This window comes from Sus scrofa, chromosome 2, assembly GCF_000003025.6.
Source record: "Sus scrofa isolate TJ Tabasco breed Duroc chromosome 2, Sscrofa11.1, whole genome shotgun sequence".
NCBI classification, from domain to species: Eukaryota; Metazoa; Chordata; class Mammalia; order Artiodactyla; family Suidae; genus Sus; species Sus scrofa.
This window is the reverse complement of record NC_010444.4, coordinates 110947480-110971841: the sequence shown is the minus strand read 5'-3', so window position 1 is coordinate 110971841 and position 24362 is coordinate 110947480. Positions and strand designations below refer to the sequence as shown.

At 34.7% G+C, this 24362-nt stretch overlaps 1 long non-coding RNA gene across 2 annotated transcripts in view; it reads left to right on the top strand.

Moving 5' to 3' along the window:
• LOC110259433 overlaps positions 4435-24362 on the top strand; it is a 628822-nt gene continuing 608894 nt past the window's right edge. For both annotated transcript variants that reach the window (XR_002341842.1, XR_002341843.1), the window contains exons 1-2: positions 4435-4492; positions 5298-5428. This is a non-coding gene — a long non-coding RNA (uncharacterized LOC110259433). The remainder of the gene's footprint in view (positions 4493-5297; positions 5429-24362) is intronic.

Below are 24362 nucleotides of genomic sequence, written 5' to 3'. Positions count from 1 at the left end.
TCCTAAAGTTGTTTCCATTAGATCTAACTCACTCCAAGTAACAAAAGAATGAGATACAAACTTTTCTGGGTCAATTTTGCAAGATTAAATGCAAGCAAGCTTCTTGTTAATCACCTGTCAACTTACCTGTCTCTCAGAAATCCTTCTCCTATCCCCTACTATTTAATCACATATAAATAATTTCTGCTCCTAAACCACACTTTAAACTTTCTTGACTTGGTGCCGAATCTTTGCCCAGAGTAGAGTTCCTTTCCCTCATTTTCACTTGCTCAAAGCATACACAGCTTTCAGGTTACAGTACTTGTTTTCCTTATAGGGTCCATAATTCTCCCAGTTGGAAGTAATTGGCAAAGGCCACAGACTGTGCTGTAATAGCAAATAGTAAAACTCTCATAATACTTAGCACATTCTGCTTTGTCTTATAGATATGTTTATATCTCTCCTCAATTCCATTAGACTCTAAGCTCCTTGAGGATAAAGATCACATTGTCTAGGTCTTAATATGTAATACAACATCTTAAACTTAGTAGGCACTTAATGTAAATTTATATTAAGCAACTAGGTTAATGATACATTGAAAATATATTTAAAAACATTGTTCCAATTTGGTTTACACATTTAAGAAAACTGTCTTCAAAAAATTCACAAAATTTAGAGAAGTTTTAATTAATGGCGAAAACATATGTTAAAACTGATTTAAATTGCAGAATTTTTTCTTCAAAAATTTTTCTGCCCAGATGAATGAATGTATGTATATAGTATAAAGTACCAAATGATGCCATGACTTTTGGACAAAATGCATTGATTTTCTTCATTGATACGAGAAAGAATATTATTCTGTAAACTGAATTACAGTGATAAATGTTTAATTTTTATCATGCTATCCTGGAAATACAATGAAAACTTAAATAAAACAGATAAAAGTAAGCACTAATTCAAAATCTTACAGAATTAACAAATCTGGGACTCATTAATAAATTCTTAGCTTAGTTGAGAGCCACATTTGACTGAGGGCTGGAATTAAGACAGTATAGGTACAATTTAGATAACAATGAGCAAGAATTTCTTTATAGACTTAGAGGAGGTGATATGATGCCTTTTGATTTTCAAAAACTATATTGAAAGTATAATTGTTCATAACTTTATGAATGTACTGCATTGCACTCTAGAGTCATTGTTCTCTGTTTACATAAGTCTTCACACTAGAAAGTGACTCCCAGATAGCAGCAGCAATGTCTTCGTAATCCCACTTGCAGAGCCCAGTTGTCTGTTGTCTGTAAGTGGAGAGAGTATATAAACAAGGGCATGGAAATTTAAAACACAGGGACTCATGGAAGAGAGATTTCTGATAGCCCATTGAATAGAAAACAACAATTGAAGCTGTTGAGGAGAAAGAAAGGGATGGGGTGAAGGGTAGTGTTTGGAACAATTAAAACTCTAGAATGATGGAAAAGAAGAATATTAAATACAAAATTAGTAAAATAGAGGAAAGGTGTAACTGCAAGGAGATATAACTAAGCTACTTCTATTGAATAATTCCAGTTAAAAAGATAAGTAATCCAGTGGACAAAAAGCTAGAAAAATAATAGTAAAATATCTTTAAAATGAATAAAATGCAGGAAATAATTAGGATGAAGATGGGAATTGCTGTGTCAGAAAACAGAGTGTCTTTACAAATGACCATAGACACATGTATTTGTATAGTGACTCATCAAAGATTCATCACAGCTCTCAGAGGGTTAGACTTTTCAATACTAACCTCTAGGGACACTGCATCCCCACTCAATGAGGAAGAATGTTTTCATCAATCAGCTTAAGATTCTTGGGGAACGTATAGCCTGATCCAAGAACATTCCTGAGATCACTTCCGTGGAACCAGAACAGCAATCAGCTTCTGACATATCTCCATGAGAATGCCAACAAGTCCACCAGTGTGCTATAGCCTTTATCCCACAAAACACATAGTTTGTATATTGAAAAAAGTATTTAAAACAATTTTGACATACTCAAATAAGAGGAGAAAGATAACACAAATTCATAAGAATAAGAAATAGGAAAACATAAATCCAAAAATACAGAGAAAATGTTTTTATTCAAACTGCTTAAAGAATTTAGAAGATATACTTAATAAAACATAAATGAAAGATAATATACATAGCACAAAAAACAATGCATGCAATACCCTTTACCCATCCCCATCCACATCCTTACTTCAAATCCAGGAATTTATTCCAATGGAATAATTATGAGAATGTGGAAAAATAAATCAAAAGAATTACAGTACCATATATAAAATAGAACAGACGGATACATGTTTACTACATACCTTTGTATATAAATATATATATATATACACTATATATGCATAGGCATACAAATGTAATTACATGAAGATAATTGTACAAAGCAAGACTCTAGGTCATTTGTCCTCCTTGACTACAGGAAAAGACCCTCCGCCCCTTCAATGTTGCACAGCCATGTCCTGCTGTGGCTGACACCCTCTTTCAGATTCTCTCACGATGTGAGGGCTCTGTGCTCCCCTGGGGGAGTAGGGGGAAGTCATTCATATTCATTGGAAACTTCTGTAGTCTCTGGATATATCTATTGCAGTCCATTACTTCAAATAAGTGATAATAATACCAACAGATTCCTGTGTGCTTATGTGAGGATAAAGTAAAGGTCGGTCTCTCAAGGTAAGTCTTTTTGATGCCCTCAGCCCCTAAGAACCTTGGCCTTCCTGCCTACCTGAAGTATATTCCTATATATTATATACATGTACATATTAAATGCCCAGTACCTAGGGACTTTAAATAAATGATAACTCATACAGTGATATGCCCACAGATGTATTATGAAGCAATCTTTAAGTCAAATTCCAAAAATATAGAATTAAACCAAAACATGCTCTCCTGCTGGGCCTATTAGAACTGTGCAATTCTTTTTTTAAATTATTTTTTTATTGATGTAACAATGGTTTATAAAATTATATCTAAGGTGTACAGTTTTATATTTCTACTTCTGTGTATACTATAACATGTTCATCACCAAAAAGTTTTTCTGTCTGGCATCATATACTTGATCCCAATCACCCATTTCATTCTCTCCCCATTATTTCTCTGGTAACCACAACTATCTTCTTTTTTTTTTTTTCGTTTATTCACATATTCTTGTTGGTTTGTTTTTATATTCCACATATGAATGAAATCATAAGATATGTGTCTTTTTTGTCTGACTTATTTTGCTTAGCATACAACCCTTCCATCCATGTTGCCCCAAATGGCAAGATTTCATATTTGTTTTTTTAATGGCTGAGTTTTTTTAATATTCCTATTTTCATTTTCTAAATAGTCTTTAACTGCTATTTGTTTTTTTTTTTCCTTGACTCTGACAATTAATTCAGTTGTTTTCAAAGATTTCCCTTGGTTTTCTTATCCTTGTATGTTAACATTTAACATAATTGCATGGTGGTTAGTTGTTTTTTTTTTTTTTTTTTTTTTCTTTTAGGGCTGCACCCGTGGCATATGGAGGTTCCCAGGCTAGGGGTTGAATCTGAGCTGTAGCCGCCAGCCTATGCCACAGCCACAGAAACACCAGATCCGAGCCACATCTGTAACTTACACCACAACTCACGGCAATGCGGGATCCTTAACCTACTGAGCGAGGCCAGCAATTGAACCTGCAACCTCATGGTTCCTAGTCAGATTCATTTCTGCTGAGCCACAACAGAAATTCCTATTCCTTTTTAATATATTGAACTAGCATTTAAATCAATGCACTGCTGTCATTACTATTTTATAGGATCTTCCTCTGAGGTCCAGGAGTTGACAATACACAAAGCAGTTAAAGTGGGTGGAAGAGGGTTGCATAGATTATTGCAGTACAGTGTCAGGATGCATGGACGAAGCTTAGGAAAGTATTCCAAAATATGTTGTTAGAGAGCAAAGGCATACACCTGATGTGTATAGAAGCCAATGCCACTGGCTTTTGAGAAAAAAAGATCTTTATTGTGAGGTTGACTGGCAAAGAGTTAGGAGGCAGAACTCAAATCTGTCTCTGCAGTCCAGGTTTCAGGAAAAAAACAGAGTTAAGGAAATTTCAAACTGGAGGCAGATTGGTTATGCTTGAATCAATTAATAAAAGCTACTTATGCTGCTGGAAGGCAGATTTTCCTTATTGAAGGACTTCTCATTTCATCAATGGTGCCAGTGGCAACATTTCTATTCTCTGAGTTATGAAGGTTCTTGATTCTAAGGTTATCTGGAGTCATGGGTTTCTTGCATATGTGCAGTGCTGTCTCTGTAAAATTACTCCAGGTTTGTTTAATCAACAATCTGTTTAAGGCGGCAAAATCAGTTTAAGCTGGTGCTATTTCAATTTGATTAATCAACAGCCTATTTAAGGAGGCAGAATCAGTTTAAGCTGGTCAGTGTTTTACGGGCTGGTTCACTACATCCTGTGAAGGTGAGAAGGGAAAGAACTGAGGTTGTTGGAGGTAAAAACTATGAGAGGAAAAATAGAATATAGTCCTGGCTTTATATATATACGTGTATATATATTTATTTCTATGTGTTTGAGGAAATGGTGATATATGGAAGGAGATAAAAATCTAGGAAAAAAAAAGAGACATTGAGTACTGAGAGGGATGGGAGGAAGTCTGGCATCCATATTTTCTTCTAAAATACCTAAATATTTTCATTTTAGAGACAGGAGAGTTAAAAGTAGCAATGAAAAATTGAAAAACATTGAATCTTATAGAACACTTTATTATAAATATATTTTTGTTTTAAGAAAATTATTTTGGTAAGGAATTTTACTTTATATATTTTTTTAATTTTTTGCCCCAAATTGTTTATTTCTCAAAATTTTTTTAATGACAGCGATGTTCAATCACATAGATTAAATGAGACTGAGAAAATTTTGAATAGATAATTGTGATCTTAAAATAGTTTATTTGAAAAGTAAACACATGGGCATGGTTAAAAAAAATAAATGTTACAAAGTGATATGTAGTGAGCAATAACAGGATGGTTTTTTGTACCCTCACAACTTCTAATTGCCTATGTATAAGCCTGTATTTAGAGTTTTGTATTTTTAAATATAAACTAGCCTATCCACTGTGGTGGACTACTTTCTTATGCCTGTGGAAGGTGGAAAATATTGCTGCTCCAAAGCAAAACCAAACTAAGGCAATCACTTTATGTGAAGGAGAAATGTGGGTGAGGGGTAACATGAACACCAGTATAAAAGATAGGAGAGCAGAGAGCACTGTTTAATTCACAGAGGCCTTCTCTCTACAGGGTTGCCAGGATCTTCATAGTTCTGGTTATTCACTTCTTGGCTAGTGCTCAAGTTTTTGGTTTGGGGACCATTGGGAATTTTGAAGCCTAGGAGCCATCTACACCAGTGAGGACTAACTCACCTGATCCAGGTGAGTATTATTCTATGCATCTACTGTCAGTAACTTGGAAAGTGCTTTATATATCTATTGTTAATAAAAGGTACCATGACTGCCCTCCAGCCCAGGATATCTTTTCCAGTAGAATCTGATTGGTTAGAGTAAGCAATAATCAGGTCTAAGGACAGCAGCAGTCTTCATATTCACCAGACATTTATTTATTTAGCAATCACTTACAGCACTTGTCATTTCTTTTTCATTTTCTTTTTTTTTTTTTTTCCAGCTGAACATCTTTTCTGGGATAACCATTGTAAATGAAATCTAGAGTCTTCTTGATCCCTTTAATTCTCTGACTTTAGAACAAAACTTCACTAATAAACAGATGCAGTGATAAATTTTTGAGTTGGCATCGATAAACATAGTGTTGCAATTCCAAATATGTTAAGTGAAGTATATTTCTGCCTCCCTGTATTTTTATGTGCCTGAATCAAGGAAGAGATACTTCTTGGCTTAGAAATGAATTTTATCACATAGCTTTGTTCAAATTCTACAGTAATGGGGTATTAGCTCCTAGATTGCTGTTTTCCTAATGTCACAGGAGCTGGGGCTGTAGATGTATATGTTGAAGAAATCCCTAGAGCCATATGTATTCTTGCGTTATGATAATGTTACCATTAGTCTTGATTGCTTTTGACAATGGTTACAAAATTGCCCAAAGCAAGAAGTTTAGTTTTGTTCACATTTTCCCCTTTAATTTGGGAGAGTGTTTTTATTTCACTTTTATTTGAAATGAGTTCCTGTGCTGTTATTACGGCATTTTATGTAGCTTGTCATTGTAGTAATCAATTTTATATTTTCTTCACGCCAGTTCAACATTCTGCTCTTGACGAGCACTTTGTCATATTTACTAGAGTTCTTGTCATACATAGGAGAACGCTTCCTCTATTTGTCTCCTAAATTTTCTTTTTCCCTTGTTAGTAATTTTGCTATCTCTATATCAATGTTCTGGCTGGTTGCAATTACAAGTTTTCCCAGCTGGGAGCTTGTAGCATTTTCTCAGTCTCTGCAACATGCTGATCTATTCTGATATGAGTTTCAATTGTTTCACCTCCGTGTTCTGCATTTTTACCATGCTTCGTTGAAAAGGAACTGTTGAAATTTGAAGGGGTAGAAGTTTAAGGGTTTTTGTTGTTGTTATTGTTTGTTTATTTTTTGTGTATTTTAACTGAGAAGAACTTTATATCGCTTAGTTATCTTCCCAGTGAGGTGGATTATTTTAGGCTAAAGTGTTGGAATTGTTCCTAGGGATTCTTATTCAAGTTTAATCTATAAAAATGTCAGTTTAAATTCACTTTTTGAATGAGAAACTAATTGAATCTGCTGGTGGCAATAAACATGAGAGAGATTCTCTGTATTCGGTAATTGTGAAGATCTTGTGTGTTGGTGTGTACATGTGTACATTGATGTGAGTGTGTTTTCTCTAGTGAATCAGAGTCTTAGTTGTTTTCACAGATAGCTACTGTTTTCTTAGCTTTTTTTTTTTTTTTCCCCAAGACTTAAGTTGACAGTGAAGATGTTCCTCTAGGAGAATGGTTCTCAAACTGCAAATCAGAATCACCTGAATGACTGATTAAAACAGAAGATTTTTGACCTAGATCTAAAGTAGAGCTCTAAATTTGCATTTCTACTTTCTCTTGTAGTACCAATATTGTTGGTCAGAGAACCAAACTGCTCTAAGCAAGGAGGCATTTAATACTAATGAGTCCTAAATTTCTAAGTCAATACCTTTCATAGTTTTTAGATATCATTCAAATATTCCTTTAGGCTTTGTGGCAACCATCAGAAGGACAATAACAGCCATCAATACTTAGAAATTCAAAATTCTCTAGGGTATAAATTTAAAATTATGCTGACACACCCACACACACACACACACTCCTATGATGAGTTGTTGATTTGACTTTAAGATTTCTGACGTAACATAGGTTGAGATAAAGGAAGGTTTATCTACAAAATTCCAAGATATCACTTCAAAAACCATTCATAAGAAAGCACACACATGACAATGGAAGGAAATTTTAATACTAAATTGGAAAACTAAGTTAAGTTTGATTTTTGACTCAATGTTACTTTTATTTTTCAAGTTATCAAAAATTGACTGATAATCCAGTTATAAATAGTCTTCAGATGTGTTTAGGGAAAGTCAGGCAGAAAAGAATTCTAAGCTAGCACAATAAAAAATAAAGGGGTGTTCTCTTTTTCTGTCTGAGTATACCTTGCAGGCTAAAGAGTTAGAGAAGTAAAGGCAAAATCCTAAATTAATAAGTGAACCACAATTAATCATTTTATCTAAGAAATTTAAATTAGTTTAAGCCAGCCATTAAAATGTTAACATGACATATAGAAATTGAAAAACAGTAATAACACTGTATTCTTAACATTATTTTAAATATATTTTGATTCCAAATAACCTGTATTTTAATAATATTATGAGAAACAAATCTTGGAGTTGCTGGGACCATGAAATGACAAAAAGTCTGGAAACAATGTTTGAAAAAATAGATCAACAAGTTTGTTTTCTAGTATGGGTTGTTGAATATACCTCAAAAGTCAGGCATACCAAGTTTTTGTTTTATATGTTTCTAGTATCATTCTGATTGTTTTCAATTCCTTATTTTTGGGTATCTAATATTAGCTTAACTGAGATAAAATTGACATGCAATAAACTGTACATATTTAGAGACTACAATGTGATTAATTTTGATACATGTATATGCTTGTGAAAAGGACAAAACAGTCACTGTAATTAACATACTCACTCCCAAATTTTTCCTGCCCATTTGTAATCCTTCCCTCTCACTTTCCCTAAACACTTTCTTATCCCCAGGAAACCACAGATCTGCTTTCTGATACTACATATTAAATGATACTTCTTAAAATTTTAAGTAGTTGGTGTTATATAGTATGTACACCATTTTTTTTTTGGCTTTTTAAAATAATTCAGCTTTATTATTTGTAGCTTCATCTGTGCTGTAACATTTATTCAGAAGCTCATTTAGTGCACCTTCCTATCTACAAAAGTAATGTAACAGGGGCTGAGTTAAAACATCTATTTTCTCATCCTTTATGGAAAAAAAAAAAATTCCTCAGCTTCCACTTCTCAACTCTACCCCCAAGTTACCTAAGAGGACTTGGAGAATGGAATAGAATGAAAGATTCCCCTAAATACTTTCGTTTGTCTTAATGTCTTTTCAGGGTCACACCCGCAGCATATGGAGGTTCCCAGACTGGGGGTTAAATCAGATCTATAGCAGCTGGCCTATGCCACAGTCACAGCAACACCAGATCTGAGTCGCATCTGTGACTTAGACCACAGCTCATCGCTACACCAGATCCTTAACCCACTGAGAGAGAGAGAGGCCAGGGATCAAAACTGCTTCTTCATGGATACTAGTCAGATTTGTTTCTGCTGAGCCAGGACAGGAACTCCCCTCCCCTAAATACTTTTTTTTTTAACCCTACCTGAGAGTAAAACATTCAGAGAAATGTATCAAAACAAGACAAAGTGCACTGACAATACAATATACTTTATAGGAAAACTATTCAAAACACACATAAATCCCTCAACTATCCCAGCCTCCCCTGGCTGTCTTTATACTTTCATACCCTCTTATTCCTCAGTGCCTTAGTGTCCTCCAGACTCTGTGGAACTTAACTTCTCTATACTGGATTGCCTTAGGTCTTTGCTAAGATAGAACTCTGCTGAGAGCTATTAGAACTATGTCAGAGATAGATGTAAATGCCAGAAAATTTCTGGATAAGCTTCAGAGATGGAATAGAAACACTTGCGATGGCTCTATACTCTCTCTCTCTCTCTCTCTCTCTCTCTCTCTCTCTATATATATATATTATATATATATATATATATATATATATATATATATATATATGAGAGAGGGCTGTACCTGCAGCATATGAAAGTTCCCCAGCTAGGCATAGAATTGGAGCTATGGCTGCTGGCCTACACCACAGCCACAGCAATGCAATATCCTAGTCATGTCTGCAAACTACACCACAGTTCAGGGAAAGACCAGATCCCCCACCCACTGAGCAAGGCCAGGGATTGAACCTGCGTCCTTGTGGATACTAGTCAGGTTCATTTCTGCTGCACCACAATGGAAGTCCCTCTATACTCAATCTTGAATCAAGCTGTGTTAAGTGGCTCAAATTATTTTTTTTTAAAGTAAGATAAGTCCATCTAATATCTAGGTCAATTTGTAGTTAAACAGCTCTGCCTATTGTAAATTAAAGCCCAATGTCCCCATTTTTTAAATTAAAGTTTATTTTTCAAATAAGTTAAATGTCATAGAATTTTGCTCTTGTATATTTGGCTGTACTATTTTATGAATATAACTTTTTTTTTAAGAAAACTGTTTCATATGCATCACTGGTTAGTCCTAGTGAGAAAACAATCAAATTTACAGTTTAAGTTATATGTAGAGGAAGGAAAGAGGAGGAGAAGGGAACAAATTATGAATCTCTGACTTTGTATTTAGCTTTTTGAACTATGCTTTTTTATTTCTACTACATGTCCAGTGAGCACTTATGGTAGCACTGAGAACTATCATTCTTTTTTTTTTTTTTTGTCTTTTTGCCATTTCTTGGGCCGCTCCCGTGGCATATGGGAGGTTCCCAGGCTAGGGGTCTAATCAGAGCTGTAGCTGCCAGCCTACGTCAGAGCCACAGCAACGTGGGATCCGAGCCACATCTGCAACCTATACCATAGCTCTCAGCAACGCCGGATCATTAACCCACTGAGCAAGGCCAGGGATCGAACCTGCAACCTCTTGGTTCCTAGTTGGATTCGTTAACCACTGCGCCACGACAGGAACTCCCAGAACTATCATTCTTTATTCTAGGTTTGTTCCTTCTATCAGTCAATCAATCTACTTACCTATAGACTATCAGTTACCTATCACCTATTATTTTTATCATTTTTTATAAATGATAGAAAAAATTCATTCCATTAGTAAAGTTTCAAAACATTTGAAGTTTTGGATTAGATCCCCTCTTTATCCCCAGGTATAGTAGTTTTTTTTCTGAAAGGCTCTAGGATAGACATAAATCAAATAAGTAAAAAAGATTAAGATTTTTCCTGATTTCCTACTGAAACTGGGTAGAGCCTCTGTATAGAACAGCTGCTTCACATAACTCTGAGGGGAGAGGGGAACTTTACACTGTGGTTTATGTGAGTTTTGTGTATAATTACACCCAAGAGTTTAACACTGCATTACAGTTGTGGGCCTTTGTAACAGTCCTGCCTGAGTTTTCTGTGCTCCTTTCACAGACACAGGGCTAGATTTTACTTCAACTATTATCAGCAGTCATTATATACTCTGACATGTTTAATCCAAATGACTCACTACTTCTTACAATCAAATAGTAACAGAACAATATGAAACATCATAAAACATAACATCATCTCTTCCTGTTTCATTACTTACTCTCCTTGTAACAGGTTGGCCAAAACATCCCTTCAATATGATTAGATAAGTGAAGAAATTATATTAGATTCAGTTCCCTGAAACACCATCTACAGTAAATACAGCAGTGGGTTTCAATTTAAATTAAAATTGATTGTATGCTTATTGGTTCTTCTCAGCTTTGGAACTGGAAAATTAAAAATTCACACATAGCAATTTTGATTTGCCTCTGAGAGAAGGTTCTTGTCTTAGACACACAGCATGACACCAATAGGTAAATATAACAGTGAGGAAAATATAAGTATTTATTTAGGAGGCTATAATTTTATGGATAAAACTGAAAGCAGAGGCTACCTCTGGGCTTTTAAAATAACTATATCAATCTATTAGTTGTTATTGGTAGTGTTCAATACACAATAGTAATGTTACCATACCTCCTACTTTACTCAAGATAGCCACAGTTACATATGTTTTATTAGAGTTATTTCCCCAGTCTCCAAATTTTCCAAATTGTATGATAATTTATATTATTATCTTACTTATTAGAAACTCTTCTTAGCAGCAACCCATAACATCAACAGCTTGAACCTGGGCTATTGCCCCTTTCTTCAAAGACAACTTTATCCAGTGGTATACTGGGACGAAACACCATGGAATTTAAATTATATAGAATTTTATTTGGATTTCATAAAGATAGGTTTCTAAATGGTATTTAAGACTCTGAAGTTCTGTGATCCTAGTAAAATAATTAAAGTTTTGACTTAACTGTAAATTTAAGTGGTTAATGAATGAAATGAGATTTGTCTTCAGATTCATAATCTGTCCAGTCATTTTTCTGACCACCTGACCAACTTTGTTTAAAACTAGATTTTTGAGGAGCTATTGAAAAAACCAATACATATATATAGACACACTAAAAATGGAAGGGGAGAAAATGAGAAGGAAAATAAGAGTTCTATCTCAGAGTAATGTGCAATTAATTAGCAGCAAAAGATTGGAATTAAGAATACTAAAATTTAAAAAGTGAGTACCACATCTAACTGATCTACAGAAATCTAGAGGAATCTTATTAAAACGTTTCACAATAATTCTGAAGAGTAACAATAAAATCCAATACTTCCTGTGTATTTATACCCTAAGCTCTGTTTTAAATCTGTTGGGAAACCTAGTAGATATCTTCATTACTTTGATATTACAGGTAGTGAAACTGAAGGATTAATAGTTTGTTTTTCTAGAGGCAATGCCTTGAGAAAGCAGTGGAAGCAGTCTTCAACACACATAGTTTGACCTCAGAGGCTGCATTTGAACCACTACTCAAAAGAACAGCTGTGTCATGCCTTTTATAGGCTAATGAAAACCTAGAGATGTCAAAATTGATATGAATTACATAGTTATGTAACTTATGTAACTTTTATGATATCAATTACATAGAGTCCATAAACATTTTCCATAATTTGGTCTGTAAGTCAGCATCAGATTCACTGATGTATATTTAACAAAATTATCTTTTTCTCTTAAAAATCGCAATGTTAGCTCACATGCTGACATGAAATACCTCATTATTCTTTATAACTTCTCAGAAATTAGAAAGAATGGTTTATAAGTCATATTTAAAAGTAACAATAAATAATAATGAGTAAATTTTTACTGTGCCAGTGCTTATTCCCAATACTTTATATGTGTATCATTCATTCGTTCTTATTAGAACTTCTGAAGTGGAGACTATAGTTATCCTGAGATTTATGGATAAATTACTTGTGGTTTCTGGGATTCATGGGGAATTTCAAGATTCTCTCTCTCTTTTTTTTTTTTGTAACTAATGCTAAAACTCTTTAAAAAGTTTCTCATATATAATCTCATGTAAACACCAAAAGAAATCCATGATTCAGATATTATTGTTATGCAGTTTCACAGAGCATATATAAAATACACATACATGGATACGTACAGCATCCTTTCTTAAATTTTCAACTACCTTGACTATCAATCCTCTCTGATACTACTTCTATAATAAAATATAATAATTAATACCATTCTCATATAACCAATACATAAAGGGTTGAATTGCTTTATTCTAATTTATATAATTTAATAGCATAAAATATTAGTCTTAAGTACCGGTCTAATCTACTCCTTCTTTTCTGTTGTTTGTCTTACTTTTAATATGTATTTAAAAGCTTACTTTATTTTCTTTAACATTTATTTTACCCCACAAAGCATCATATTCTAGATGCTATTTTTCTGTTCATTCTTAGTAATTGATATCACTCCTATATTTCTCTGTTGTCCTTTTTAATTTTCTCTCGATGTCTGGTGCCCATAAGAAAAGAGGCAGAATATTCAGATTACTGAGGCTGACAGGACAAAAGTGGTCAAAATCCTTTATTTAGGGCATCCAAATATATATGTCACCTGTAGGAACCAAACATGCCTTGTTCAAACTAGCTTACATTAATGATTCATGTAATCTTTGCAATAATCTCAGTATACTATCTATTAGACTCAACTGGTTGAGTGAGAAAAGAGATGCTCTGAGAATTAAGTAGCTTCCCTATGTTCATGCAATTTTGTGTATAGAGATTCAGGATTCAAATCTACCTCTCCTGATTCTAGAACTTTTATTTCACTAATATCACTGTGATGCCCACCCCTTCCCTGCTGGACTTTCCTTTGTTGCTCTCCTCTGCCTTTCTTCCTTGAGACTTTGCTTTGTTTCTCTTTCTCATATTCTGCACAAGAGGAGAAAAGTAAACCCCACCAGAGGGAACAAAGGGTTGAGAACACAAGCCTCATATCCATACCTTCCTTTCCCTGAAAATGCTTTCTAAAAGGGAAACTTCTGAAGGCTAAAAGTGTCTTAAATTCAACAGCAAACAGTTCTATTATAGAATAGGAAGGGCCTCTAAGAGTTCATTTTATAAATGGAAAAAATGAGACAAAGCAAAGAAAGGATTTGCCTCAAAATCACACATCTAGTAAATGACAGAATTGGGCAGAGGATCTAGGTCTTCTGGGTCTTATATTCACACTATTTTTTCCCCAAATTATGGCGATATTGGATGAGTTACAGTTCTCAAGATGATTCTAGATGTTACATTGCAACAGCATTAGCTAGGAATAAATCATATACTGAGAAAGTTATTCCCATTTCAATTCCTTACAATCTTCCAATGAAAAATTCTAAGTTTAATGCTAATATGTGTTGTAACCCCACTTAAATATTCCTCAAGCTTTGCCTTCTGGTATTGAAGAACATACAGTAAATGATAGAGCAAATACACGCATCTTTCTATTATCTTTGAAAAACAAAATATCATGATGCACATGGTATTCATTCATTATTTCTGTATATTAATCTATCTACTTGTCCTTTGTTCTCTCAATATGCATTGCCTTGTCACCATTTTCTTAATATTATAAGCAAACCTACTTTGAATGTAGGTTCATGGAGATTTTTTACATAGGTACACAAATTATTAGAAATTTGTGAAAACAGAGTAACTACCAATAAAGTCTTGTGTCTATATATGTACTATAAATATGCTAATTTACCCCCCAAATTTTGATCCCAGTTTTACATTCCCACAGCATAGAATGAGTATTGTTAATCGTTGTTATTGTCATAATTTTAATTTTTTTGCAATCAAGTTGGTACTTGTGACCTTATTTTGCCACTCCCTAATATTAGTGAATTTAAACTTCTTTGATAGTTTATTTTTCATTTGTATTTTCTCTTGTGTTAATTGCATTTTCATAAGTTTTAGCTGTATCTCATCAATATTTTACTTTAGGTATTTCTGTACTTGAGTTTTAGACTTTTATATTCTAGATACATATTCTTTGCTGGTTTTATATATTGCAGCCATATTGTTGCAGTATTGTACTTATTTTCTCAACTTTTGATATACTTTTAGATTAACAAAATTATTTATTTTATTGTAGTCAAGTATATGTATTTTTAAAAGTTTAAAAATTTTACTTCTTAGGAAATACTTTCTTTAAAAATTTGAAATACATTCTACATTTTATTCTAAAATGAATGTAATCTCATTAAACATATGGATATATATATATATATAATCATCATCTGGAATAATAATCATTTAATTTTGTTCAAAATTCATTTATGGGTCTGCATGCAAGGAGCTCAGAATATATCACTCTATCCTAATAACAAGTAAAAAGCTGAAAAGACTGAAAAAAACAAAAATCTCTTCTTATATCTGTAAAAGGGAGCAAACCCCTGCCCCCCAAAATTGAAGACACATGCAGTCAATACAGGGAGTCACAGGTTGCTGGAGCTGTTTAACCTTGGAGCCAGTGTAGGGGTAGAAAAACCTTAACCATAATGGACAAATTGTTGGTGGCTCAGTGTGGACAAGTCTGAGTGTTACACTTCATGGAGACCCAGGCATGATGGACCCCCACAACACTATAATATTTACTTCCAGGGCTCAACAAGGTTTCTACAAAAAAAAGTATCAAAAAAAAAATCCCTAAGACTTGTAGCAGGGTAAAGGAAAAACAATCTTTTGAAATAGGCCAAAGACCTCTGTCCTTATCAAGGTCTGTCTTCAGGGAAATGATTATTATTATTACACAAAAGTTAGTTGCTTTCCTCAATACTGTCAATGACCAAGTGGAATTAGAATATAAAAATACATCATTTACCCACTAATATCAGATACTTAGGTATAAATCTAATAAAATATGTAAAAGATCTTTATGGGGATTTAAATTAAGGAAACAAATGGAGAGAACTCTCAAGTTTATGGAAAGGAAGGGTCAATATCATCAAGATGTCACTTTTTCCCAATGCAATCTATATATTTGACTCATTCCAAATCAAAATCCTAGCAGGTTATTTTGTAAATTTCAGCAAACTTATTTTGATGTTCATATGGAGAGGCAAAAGACCCAGAAAAGCCATTACTATTGAAGGAGAACAAAGTTATAGGACTGATACTACTGAAATAATATCTTATGTAGTAATCAAGAGGGTGTAGTATCAGCAAAAGAATAAACATATATATCATTGGAATAGAATAGAGATCCCAGAACTAGATCCTCAAAAATATAGTCGGCTATTCTTTAACAAAGAATCAAAGGGAATACAACGAAGAAAAGAAAGTCTTTTAACAAATGGTACTGGAACACCTGGACATCCACATGCAGGAAAACGGTTTGAATGTAGACCCTTTACCCTTTACAAAAATTAACTCAAAATGGATCATAAGGCTAAATGTAAATCAAGAGATTATACAACTCCTAGAAGGTAGCATAGGAGAAAACCTAGATGACATTGGTTATGGAGGTAACTTTTTTTAGATACAACACCAAAGGCAAGACCTATGAAGGAAATAATAAGCTATACTTTATTAGAATTAAAAATATTCTACTCTGCAAAAGATAATATTGAGTGAAGAATAAGATAAACCATGTGGCTTCGAGGATATAGGAAATGTCTGTAACTTCCCCTCCATTTTTTTGTGAACCTAAAACTACTCTTAAAATTAAAGACTTGAGGAGTTCCTGTCGTGGTTCAGCAGGTTAAGAACCAGACTAGTATGCATGAGGATGTGGGTTTGATCCCTGGCTTTGTTCAGTGGTTTAAGGATCCAGCATTGCTGTGAGCTGTGGTATAAGTTGCAGATTTGGCTCAGATCTGTCATTGCTGTGACTGTGGCTGGCAGCTGCAGCTCTGATTTGACCCCTAACCTGGGATTTCAATATGCTGCAGGTGCAGTCCTAAAAAGCAATCAATCCATAAATCAATAAAACTTCATACAAAAACATTTTAAAGTATTTTATCTATGTATCCATTAAACCACTTATTTATTTACTTTATCTTTCTCACTGGACCATCTATGTTTGAGATTGCATTCTTGATTTTAAATAAAATTTTAATTTCAATATTTTAAGTGAAGCACAGTTTTCTTTTTTCTTTTTCTTTTTTTATTGTCCTTTGAGGGCTACAGCCTCAGCATGTGGAGGTTCCAGGCTAGGGGTCAAATCAGAGCTGCAGCTGCCGGCCTATGCCACAGCCACAGCAATGCCAGATCTGAGCTGCATCTGCGACCTATACCACAGCTCATGGCAATGCCAGATCCTTAACCCACTGAGCAAGGCCGGGGATGGAACCCCCAACCTCATGGTTCCTATCAGATTTGTTTCCACTGTGCCATGACAGGAACTCCTGAAGCAGTTTTCTTTTGGCCTATATAAATTACTTTTATCCAGTAAAAGATTTTATTTGAGTCTTGATAACTTTTTTATCATAAAGGATTTTAAATATTATCATAGCATTGAGGTAATCTATGAAATTATGTTCAGTGAATTGTGTAGTTTACTCATTCTTACATTCATTTGAAAAACTCAACTATGCTGTGAGTAAAAGCATATACAAGCATACCTCAGTTCACTTCCAGACCACTGTAGTATAGTAAATGTTTCAATGAAGCAAGTCACACAATTTTTTTATGTTTCTCAGTGCATCTGAAAGTTACATGTACACTATGCTATAGTTTATTTAGCGTACAATGGCTTTATGTCTTGAAAATGTCCATAACTTAATTTAAAAAATAATTTACTGTTAAAAATGCCTTTAGCTAATTGTAGCAGTAACATTAGAGATTACTCACCAAAGATCACTGTAACAAATATAATGATAATGAAAAAGTTTGAAATAGTGTGAAAATTACCAAAATGTGACACAGAGATGTGAAGTGAGCAAATGCTGTTGGAAAAATGGGCCAAACTTGCTCAACTTATGGTTGCAATAAACCTTCAATTTATAAAATAAGCAGTATCTACAAAGCACAATGAAAAGAGATATAGTTGGGTAACATTTATAAATATGTGAATAAAATGTATATACATACCACACATACCTACCTGTATTTATATGAATTACTGTAAAGAGGCTGAGATTTTACCATATTTTTAAGCCAAACCATCAATTTAGCCAATTTCATATATGCTATCAGAAGACATGAAACTACTTGTTCAAAGATAAAAGACCTTAATTCTCATGGTAATATTCACAGAGTGTCACCATGGAGAATTCTCTTCCAACAATATAGCCACACTTATTTGTAGACTTTCTTGCTTTCTGGGAAGTTTTCTGGTGGATATGTCTTTCTCCAGTAAATTACTTTAATCAATATTATAAACCAAATCTGGAGCAGTAAAATGTGTCTCTTCTGGCTTTTAAGAAACTTAGAGCCATATTTTGAGTTTATGAAGAGTAACTTAGAAGTATTTATCACTTAGGTACCTGTGTTTTGACGTATCCAATTTTATAAGTATGTCCTATATTTGCATAATCCTTGATTCTAATACTTTAATTCAGAAATTATAATTCTGTTGTAGAAATTAATTCTAATTAATCTTCAAATTATTTAATTAATTGTACCTTAGGAGTAATAGGTAGAGAAATAGGTAATTCTTCAGAGTTCTCAAACAAATTTTAGAATTTTTCTACCCATCGAGACCTCATAATACCTAGATGTTGGTTCTTTTCTTTGTTCACAAATATCTATTCTTGTGGGAGCATATATAGTTAAAGCTTCAAGCTTCACATTCAAGTGGGACTATGTATGTGGCTCAGCAAAACCCTCTTGCCACTTCTAGGCAGGTAATATTTTCCTCTGCAAGTGGATAAACTAAGTTGTTTGCTTTTGTGAATAGCAATGTACTGTTAAAAAGTTTTCCCAATCCAATTTCGCCACAAATAATGCAGATTTATTTCCCTAATGAGCTTCACTTTATCTCTATTACCAAATGAATTTGTTTATTGCAAATAGTGTCAAAATTACTTTTGTTGAAAAACAATCAGAGCCAAAATCTTCGCTAAGTATCTGCTGGATGGTTTAGATAATCTTAGAATGATGCTCCTTTCTACTTGTGCATTCCAAAATCACTTCAGGTGTTGAATATTATCCCCATGGATTTGCAAACAGATTTTTCTAGCCTTTTCTGTTTTCCAAGTGGAAATGTTGCAGTTTTAAATACAAATATTATAAACTGACATTGTCTTCAAAGCAGTAAAGTGTATTATTTTCTGGTAAAGTGTTTAACTGGTATAATGCATACAAAATCTGCCTCAAAATCATAGTGCAAATTGGTTGGGGAGCTGAGAATAAAATAAAGAACTATTTCTTTCCCTCCGTCTTTAATTATTCACAAAGGAAAATAATTGTGTTAAGATGAGAGGAGAAAAAATTCTAGATGGCATCCAAAGTCCTTTTCTTCTCTAAAACTTCCAGACCTCACATAGTTTATCTAATTAAGTTTCTCTTTATATAAATGTATGTGTTTGTGTATTTAGTAACTTTATCTCATATTCTCAAAGAAAAAAAGAATAAATGAAGTCTAATATACATTTGATTTTTGAATTGATATATAGTTGATGACAGTATTGTGTTAGTTTTAAATATACAGCAAAGTGATTCATATTACAAAATAATGAATATAACTATCTGTGCTATACAATAAATTCTTGTTGCTTACCTATTTTATGTATACTAGTTTATATCTGTTAATCCCGTAGTCCTAATTTGTCACTTCCTCCCTCTCCTCTTTGGTAACCATAAATTTGTTTTTTAGGTCTGTGAGTTTGTTTCAGTTTTATGTATAGATTGGTATTATTTTTAGATTCTACATATAAGTGATATCATATAGTATTTGTCCCTCTCAATCTGACTGACTTCACTAAGTATAATATCTAGATCCATCCATGTTGCTGCAGAGGGCAATATTTCATTCTTTTTTATGGACAATTCATATTCAAATGTTTATATATACTACGTCTTACTAAGCCAGTCATCTGTTAATGGCCACTTGGGTTGTTTGCATGTTTTGGCTATTATAAATAATGCTGCTATGAACCCAATTAGGGCTTTTTTTTTTTTCTTTCCCAGATGCGCACACACACACACACACACACACACACACACACGCACGCACGCACACCCCCCCCCCAGGAGTGGGCTTGCTAGATCATATGATACCTCTATTTTTAGTATTTAGGGTTGTGTCTGTACTGTTTTCCATAGTGGCTGCAGCAATTTACATTCCCACTAATAGTGTAAGAGGGTCCCCTTTTCTCCAGACTCTTTGTAGCATTTATTATTTGTAGACATTTTGATGATAACCATTCTGATCAATTGTGAGGTGATAACTTACTGTGATTTTGATCTGTATTTCTTCAGTAATTAGCACTTTTGAGCATCTTTTCATGTGCCTATTGTCAATCTATATGTCTTCTTTGGGAAAAAAGTCTGTTTAGGTCTTCTGCCCATTTTGATAGGATTGATTTTTCAATATTGAGTTCTATGAACTCTTTGTATATTTTGGATATTAGCCCCTTGTTGATCATATTGTTTGCAAACACTTTCTCCCATTTCTTGGGTTGTCTTTTTGTTTTGCTAATGATTTCTTTTGCTGAGCAAAAGCTTTTAAGTTTGATTAGGTCCTATTTGTTTATTTTTAATTTTATTTATTTCTATTGGGAAACTGTTACAAGAAAAATTGTCAAAATATATGTCTGAGAATATTGTGCCTATGTTTTCTTCTAGGAGTTTTTTGGTGTAATGGCTTAAGTTTAGGTTTTTAAAGCATTTTGAGTTTACTTTTGTATATGTAGTGAGAGCCTGTTCTAACTTCATTGATTTACATGTAGCTGTCCAGCTTTCCCAGCATCATATTGAAAATACTGTCTTTCTCCATTGTATAATCTTGGCTGGATAGAGCATCTCAGATTGTAGATTTTTCCTTTTTGGGACTTTGTGTACATCTTGGCACTCCCTTCTGGCCTGTGAAGTTTCTGTGTAGAAATCAGTTGATAACCTTGTGGGATTTCCCTTGTGACTGATTCTGTTTTTCTCTTGCTGTGCTAAGACTCTTCTCTTTAACTTGTCATTTTAATTATGATTTGTCTTGATGCAGATCTGTTTGAGTTCATCTTGTTTGGGAACTTCTGTGTTTCCTGCATATGAATATGCTTTTTTAAAAATCTTTTTAGGCCCACACCTGCTGCATATGGAGGTTCCCAGGCTAGGTGTCCAATCAGAGCTGTAGCTACTGGACTATGTCATAGCCACAGCAACTTGGGATCCAAACTGTGTCTGTGACCTACACCACAGCTCACAGCAATGTTGGATACTTAACCCACTGAGCAAGGCCAGGGATTGAACCTGCCTCTTCATGTATGCTAGTCAGGTTCATTAACCACTGAGCCACAATGGGAATTCCTTTTTCATTCTTTAAGTTTGGGAGGCTTTCAACCATAATTTCTTCAAAAACATTTTCAAAAGCTTCTTCTCTCTTTTTTCTTCCCCTAGTGTGTAGGTTGCCACATTTTATATTATACCTTAGATCTTGTATGTTGCTTTCTATTTTTTTTCCATTTGTTTTTCTGTCTGCTGTTCTTACTGGATTATTACCATTATTCTAGCTTCCAGATGACTTATTCCTTCCTCAGTGTCATTTGGTCAGCTATTTATTGTTTCTAGATTGTTTTTTATCTTGGCAATTTAATTGTCTAATCTTGATTGGTTCATTTCCATAGTTTCCTTGTTCTGCTTTTTGTCAATGGTATTTCTTAATTCAGTTAGCATTTTTATTAACTCCTTTTTTGAACTCTGGGTCTAATAGACTTGCAAGCTCTTTTTTATTATTTGTTCTTTAAGGGAATTTCCCTTGTACTTTTAATTGGAAGTAGTTCCTCTACTTTGTCATTTTCATAACTTTCTCTTTCTCTATAAAAGTAGAAGAAGCAGTTAATGGTTGTGGCCTTAAAGGTTTTTTTTCATGTAGGATCATCCCTGGGTAGACCATATATCCAATGTTTTTGGTGCAAGGGCTAGTTTCAGTATGGACATCAGTTGTGTCTTTCCTTAAGGTGTGCTGACTGTTATTCCCTTAATAGAAAATGTGGTTAGTCATGTAGTATCTATAGACTTTGCTGAATGTGAAGCAGGGATTCCTCACTGTTATGCAGGTATTCTCACTCTGACAAAGACTAATTCTCAGTTGTTTGTTGTTAGACTAGAAACCCTGAGGGTTGGGTTTGATCTGGCTTTTTTACCTTAGAGTAGGTGTCCTGCCCCAATGGAGGCAATCACTGAAGCAAGTGAGGCTTACAGGGTCATAGAGGATATATGTGCCATCTCCATAGATATCTGCAATTTTGCCAGATGCAGTATAAGTTTGTGTCACCTTCTCTAGTGTGGTCAATCCAAATATAGTGTAGAGCTGTGGTGTGGAATAAGCTGGGACTCGGGGTCAGGCACTATAGCTGCAGGAGTTGATGTTGCTACACTTCTGCCAGAGATCTTGGCTTCCTCTGTGGCAGACTACTCCCAGGACCTCTCTGCCCCAAATCTATCACCAAGCTGTAGCCTGGAGCTTGTGGAGCTGGGGCACAGCTGCTGGGAGAGGAACACTGTGTGCTCCTGGGTGCCCTGACAGTGGCTATAGTGGCCCCACTTGGGCCACACCTCAGATCCTCAGAACCATCTTCTTCTTAGTTCAATGAGCCCTTTCACAGGCCCTGTCTACCTGAGATTCAGTGCTTAGCCACTGCATGCTCTTATTGTAGATTGTAGCACCTGATATGCAGTCTGATAGTGTCTCCCATGGCTACACTCATTGCCTTGTGTTTTGGCTCCGTTGTGCTCCACAGTTCCACCCAGATCACACCTCAAGTGCCCTGTTCTGCCTCTGTGCAGCCAGACAACATCTCTGCCCAGGTGTCATGTCCAGCTATGGTGTGAAATGGGTAGAGCCAGGATGTTTGCCCCATCAAATCAGGAAGTATGGTGAGGTGGCAGCTGCTGGAGCGGGGCCTTCTCCACCCTGATTTTCAGCAAGTCAGTATAGGCACATTCCTTGGGAGCAGAGTCTAGGCTTCTGCAGCTCTTCCATCTGTCTCAGAGCATTTTCCAGCAGGCAGGACAGGGGCAGCTCCTTTGCACAGGACTGTGGGACTATAATGCCCAGGTTGTGGCTTGACCTGATCACTCTCCATGGTGAGGGTCTACTTGTGTAAAACTTTTCCTCCTTACAGATCCCTCCCAGGATAGGTTCTGACTTGATGCTTTTTTTTTTTCTTTCCCTGCCCTATCTGGTTGCATGAAGGACTTCCTTGTATCTCTGTTTTTATAAGAATTCTCCCAGTTTCAAATTTGTTTTCCATGAGAGAATTCCACAAGAACCACTTGTAGATGAATTTTTGGTGTGTTTGTAGATGAAGGTGAGCTCTACATCTTCTTACTCAGCCATCTTGATCCAGCACCCTCTATTTGATTTTTAAATAAAATTGAAGAAGTTGGCAGAATGATGATGAAGGGATGAACAAGAAAATAAAAAGGTGGAATCAAAAAGCCACAGACTATAAAATATTTAAAAATTCAATGCAGGGGACATACATATACTATATTAATTAACTACTAAATAATATATTTATTCATATGACAAATTGTAGGATAAATTAGTATACAGAAAATAAACATGGGAGATGACTCACAATGCTGCTGTGGTTGGAAAGCCATCTAGTATTAAATTTTTTTCTTCAAATGCTTTTTATGAATAAACTTAGCAAATTATATTGTGTATGTGTCTAAGGTAGTAAGCATAGTGACATATTGAAGATATGAATTCACGACCATGTCAATGATACTCTCTGTTCTTCTATGTATGTTTAGTTGCAGCCTTGCAGCCTAATGCTAGAAGATTTGTGTGGTTTACTTGTCTTGAGTAGTGGAAAAATTTGGTGTCATCTACCGAATTATTAATCATTCACTCACTTTTTCAATTCAGTGTTTCATCTCAACCATACACTTATTGGCTCTAGTACAGTGACCATGTGGGCTTACTACTCCAGTCTCCAAAGTGACACTTGACCTATTTGAACACAATAAATTCCCTGAAAGTCTAATCACATAGGATATACTGCCAATACCAAATAATTAGAACCTCTCAATTTACAGAGCTAGATCAGTTGTGCCAATTTTAATTTCTTCATAAAAACAGGCTGGAGTAATCTCACCATCTCTTCTACCTATGCTGAGAATTCCATAATGACCAATGAGTATATATCCATCAACCACCCCACCCCAAGCACCACAGCCCAGTAATATGTGTATTAACATTTCAGTTAGACAAGTATTCATTTGATGAATACAGCCAGAGAGCAAACCCAATGAACATACGGGTACTGTATCCTTTTGAATGAATATATGCCTAGGATTGGGACTGCTGATTCGTATGGTAGTTCTATATTTGGTTCACTGTTTTTCATAGTGGTTGTACCAATTTACATTCCTACCAATAGTGACGGAAGGTTCCCTTTTCTTTATACTCTCTCCAAAATTTGTTATTTGTTGACTTGTTAATGATGGCTAGTCTGACCAATGTGTGTTAGTACCCTTTGAGATAAATCCTAGCAACATCTTGTTTGATTTGCCTCCAAGAATAAGGTC